At 40.3% G+C, this 5,237-nt stretch overlaps 1 long non-coding RNA gene across 3 annotated transcripts; it reads right to left on the bottom strand.

The window, feature by feature from the left end:
• Positions 1-1,344: 1,344 nt before the first annotated feature.
• On the bottom strand, positions 1,345-4,362 carry LOC115170180 (uncharacterized). 3 transcript variants are annotated; one of them, XR_003870978.1, is made up of 4 exons: positions 4,225-4,362; positions 3,453-3,582; positions 2,139-2,226; positions 1,345-1,888 (listed from the first exon to the last, which is right to left on the bottom strand). It is a non-coding gene; the product is annotated as an uncharacterized LOC115170180 (long non-coding RNA). The 3 variants fall into 3 exon arrangements; XR_003870979.1 differs by having other exon boundaries at positions 1,345-1,633; XR_003870977.1 differs by having other exon boundaries at positions 1,345-2,226.
• Between the last annotated feature and the right edge of the window lie 875 nt (positions 4,363-5,237).

Below are 5,237 nucleotides of genomic sequence, written 5' to 3'. Positions count from 1 at the left end.
TCCTGCCTCATGATGCCATCAATTTTGTGAAGTGCACCAGTCCCTTCTGCAGCAAAGCACCCCCACAACATGGTGCTGCCACCCCTGTGCTTCACGGTTGGGATGATGTTCTTCGGCTTGCAAGCATCCCCCTTTTTCCTCCAAATATAACAATGGTCATTATGGCCAAACAGTTCTGTTTTTGTTTCATCAGACCAGAGGGCAATTCTCCAAAAAGTACGATCTTTGTCCCCATGTGCAGACGCAAACTGTAGTCAAGCTTTGTTATGGCAGTTTTGGAGCTGTGGCTTCTTCCTTGCTGAGCGGCCTTTCCGGTTACGTCGATATAGGACTCGTTTTACTGTGGATATAGATACTTTTGTACCGGTTTTCTCCAGCATCTTCACAAAGTCCTTTGCTGTTGTTCTGGGATTGATTTTCACTTTTCGCACCAAAGTACGTTCATCTCTAGGAGACAGAACGCGTCTTCTTCCTGAGCGGTATGACGGCTGCGTGGTCCCATGGTGTTTATACTTGCGTACTATTGCTTGTACATATGAATGTGGTACCTTCAGGAGTTTGGAAATTGCTCACAAGGATGAATCAGACTTGTGGAGGTCTATAATTTTTCTTCTGAGGTCTTGGCTGATTTCTTTGGATTTTCCCATGATGTCAAGCAAAGAGGCACTGAGTTTGAAGGTAGTCCTTGAAATACATCCACAGGTACACCTCCAATTGACTCAAATGATGTCAATTAGCCTATCAGAAGCTTCTAAAGCCATGACATCATTTTCTGGAATTTTCCAAGCTGTTTAAAGGCACAGTCAATTTAGTGTATGTAAACATCTGACCCACTTCAATTGTGATACAGTGAATTGGTGAAATAATCTGTCTGTAAACAATTGTTGGAAAAATTACTTGTGTCATGCACAAAGTAGATTTCCTAACCGACTTGCCAAAACTATAGTTTGTTAACAAGAAATTTGTGGAGTGGTTGAAAAACGAGTTTTAATGACTCCAACCTAAGTGTATGTAAACTTCCGACTTCAACTGTATATTCATATTGTAGTAAAGTAAATGCTCACTATATAGGACTGCAAATAACACACCTGCTCCTCCTCCCTGTACAGTCTCTCACGCTCTTTTTTCATTTGACACTTGACAACAACCATAACTGGCTCTTACAGTATGTAAGTTGAGCTGCTGTTTGTAATGCAATACTTGAGGCAGCGTTTCAGTAAATTTACATGTGCCAATAGGTTTCAGCATCACTTGTTCTAATTGGAAAAGGAGATTATATACAAAATATTTAAGCAAGAGACATACTCCAAGACACACAGTACTAAATAAACTGCCACATTACAATGCAGGGTGATCCATTCTGGTTGAATGTATACATGCTTTAATAATATTGAGGCATATTGGATATGATATAATATTGAGGTACAGTAAGAGGACTAGGGCAACATCCACTTTAAGCTCTCTTCCCAGGAATGATGGGTCCGTTCTTGAAGTCCTCACTTTCGAGGTAATAATGCAGATTGGGTCAGGCACACAACCTCCTCATGTACTTCTGGAAGGAGGGGAAGGCATGAAGGCAGGGGGGGGCTGAGGACTTGGTGGTGGATCAGCAGGAGCATGAGGGCGTAGTCGGCTAAGGACATCCTCAAGAAAGAGGAAGAGACCATGAGAACATGAGAAGTCCCAGTCCAAAACAACCCCTAGTCCCTCCCTACCCCCTACCACCATGTACAGTCGATGCCAGTTGACGTCTTTGATGATCATTTGATAACAGAAATACATGTATTTTGTTGTCAACCAGAAAGCTTCCTTTATTTCTGGACAGGGTTTTCTCAAAGGGCATGAGATCTGTTGGCAGTGTCTTAAGGTACCCCTCTTTACCGGAGTCCTAGGGAACCAAATATCATTTTAAATCATTTTGGGGCTCAATTCAATCAAATTTGCATTGTGATTACAGTAGGGAAGTAGCTATGTTTCCTATAGTCAATACTTTAGTCCTACTCTACTACTTCTGTACTACTACTTTAATTCACTATACGATGATACAGATATTGAGCAAGACATATTACACATAATGGGTGACTCAATAGGAATCTCATTATGTTGCAAGCAGGCTTTTATGTTATTCCTCCACCTACCAAGTTTCCGTGCGAGATGTCTCCTTACCACATTGATCTGGTACAGAGTGAGGCCACAGTGTTCAAATTTAGGGAGCTGACCAAAGAACTGTGAATGAAAATCAAACATAATTAAAGGTCCAGTGCAGTCAAAATTCTGTTTTCCTGTGTTTTGTATCATATTATACAACAGCTGATGAAACTAACACTTAAAGTGTGATAATTGTTTATATTGATGCTGGTTGAAAATGCAATCTACAACGGACTTTCTAATCAGCCTGTTTGCATGGGCGGGAGTTTCAGTTTGCCTGGTGACAACACCAGGTGGTAAATTGGTTATTAGACTAATAACAAAGAGAGTTCCAAACCTCTCTGCCAATAACAGATAGTTTTAAGTTTTCCCCTCCCCACACAGACCAGTCCCAGACAGTCCCAGCAAAATTCTCACTTGAGAAAGAGTTTTTTGCTATAAAGCTATTGATGGAAAACTATTACAGTAAGGTACTTTAAATGTTTCCCAGAAATGATTTGATATAAAAACAAAACGGCTGCATTGGGCACTTCTAATCCTAATTCAAAAATCTAAATTGTAATTAGTCACTTCCTCAATCACCTAGCATCTAAATGTCCTGATTCAAATTCATGATTCTGAGAACACCTTCTATGAATACATAAGTGCATTCACAACGCCTTATGTGCATGAGCTATGAGACAGTATTTATTGTAGCTGTATTTTGTATTGATATGTTTGTCAGGATCCGTTTGGCTGATCTTGCATCCATCATCTTCCCCCTATGGAGCTTGTTAAGGGCTCTCTCTGTCTCAGTAAGGCCCACATGGGTGTTGTTGCTTAGAAGCCCGGGATGCCAGTGTCATGTTTGCTAAGTTGCTATCTAAACTGCCTTGTTAGAAGAACATTGTCAAGGATGTTTCAGTAAACATTCAGCCAATGCCCGGATCAGGGCAAGTTGAACAAGCCCTCGGGGTATTGCAGCATTTTTGCAAGTAGCTTTGCATAATTCTGACAGTGAGTAGTGAACCCATAGTGCAAATAAAACTCACTGTCAAAATTACTGTTTCCCCCCCCCAAAAAAAATGTTTTATTATAAGCTGGTCCTAGAGACCTTGTGTAAACAGCAACATTAATTTCAATTGATTGATATTAAGAGCACACATCATCAGGATACACATTTATAAAATGCTTGAAGGTTAATCATTTTCGACAGTTACTCCCTTCCCAGATAAAACTGCATTAATGAAGACATTTTTGTTTGCATGTACTGTAAAAGTGAGGTGAAATGCAATAACATGACTTGACTAGGGTACACTTGTTACCTTGGTAGTAGTCAGAGACTCACACAGCTGGCTTTGAGAGTGCCCTCCATTCACATCTCCATAGTGACAATGTTCTTGTCAAACTCTGCCCCTTGGACTTTGAGCATCACTCGGATGACCTCAGCACAACCTGTTATAGCGCAGATCAACAATCTCTACCAAATGAAAACATAGTAGGGCCTACTTCCAGCACACCAGCATGTCTAGTTCTTACAACAAGGTTACAAACAGAGTTTAGGGCAAAATAAAATGTTCTGTTTACGCACATCAATAATTGTTTCTGTGTTGTTTCAAAGAAAAGGTTAAAAAGTTACTTCATTAGCCAAGTTTGACATGACACTTCCATAAGGAGTTGGCAAGAGAGCAGAAACAGACTGGCAACCAGGTTAAAGGTTGACTACAGTATTTTGGACTTCAATAGCTGTCCATTCTCAAAACTGAAAAGTTCATTCAATTATAGTGGAACGTTGATCAGGTCAACATACCTCGAACCGGAAAATATGTGAGCGTGAAAGACACTAAAAAGAAAACAAAACCCCCCAGTAATTATGAGGAAGAGAGAAAAGATTTTAAAAAGTCTCACCACACTGCATATTGTGGTCCACAGTGCAAAGTCTATTTTCTTTATTGTCAGTTGCCTACAGCATATCCAGCAGCAACTGCAGAAATCTATAGAATGTGTATGTTTTTTACCCTTTTTATACAAATCAACAATAATCCATAACTAAACAGTCAAGACCAGTAGATTAAGTGTTTCTGTGCATTCACTTACTCTCTGTTATCGGTTGTGGTTTGTAGAGTCAAGTATAGTTAGGGCGAGATTTTTAACTTGTTGGTTTGTCATTTTGACTTGCACGTTCAAATTGTAAAAATGCTGGAGAGTTGGTTATGTATTACAATAGACGGTGTAATTTTCCACAGTGCTATGTTCGCTTCATTTCATGGAGTGCTTTGCTTAGTGCCAGATCTGTTTGTGCTGTCTTGCCAAACTGGTTTGACAATGACCATAGGAGTTGGCTTTACAGCACAAACAGATCTGGGACCAGGCAAGGGAGTCATAATGACTCATGCTTTGCTGTCTGGGGAGTTGCACAAGCAAAAACATGACTGGTCCATGCATTGGATGCGCGTGCTGTTGAACTGGATCCTCTGGCCTACGCCTGCCAGAAAGCAACTGCAGTAATAGTAGTCAACTGTATTACTATTTTGGCTGAGTCATTCACAGGTCGGCTAGGGATATCTTGTATCTGATGATATACAGTACCAGTCAAAAGTTTGGACACACCTACTCATTCAAGGGTTTTTCTTTATTTTTACTATTTTCTATGTTGTATAATAATAGTGAAGACATCAAAACTATGAAATAACACATTTGGAATCATGTAGTAATCAAAAAAGTGTTAAACAAATCAAAATGTATTTTATATTTGAGATTCTTCAAAGTAGCCACTCTTTTCCTTGATGACAGCTTTGCTCACTCTTGGCATTCTCTCAACCAGCTTCACCTGGAATGCTTTTCTTACAGTCTTGAAGGAGTTTCCACATATGCTGAGAACTTGTTGGCTGCTTTTCCTTCACTCTGCGGTCCAACTTATCCCAAACCATCTCAATTTGGCTGAGGTTGGGTGAATGTGGAGGCCAGGTCATCTGATGCAGGACTCCATCACTCTCCTTCTTGGTCAAATAGCCCTTCCACATTCTGGAGGTGTGTTGGGTCACTGTCCTGTTGAAAAACAAATGATAGTCCCACTAAGCGCAATCCAGATGGGATGGCATCTTGCTGCA

Source organism: Salmo trutta, chromosome 3 (assembly GCF_901001165.1).
Source record: "Salmo trutta chromosome 3, fSalTru1.1, whole genome shotgun sequence".
Classification (NCBI taxonomy): domain Eukaryota; kingdom Metazoa; phylum Chordata; class Actinopteri; order Salmoniformes; family Salmonidae; genus Salmo; species Salmo trutta.
The sequence above is the reverse complement of the archived record's forward strand: the minus strand, read 5'-3'. Positions and strand labels throughout refer to the sequence as shown.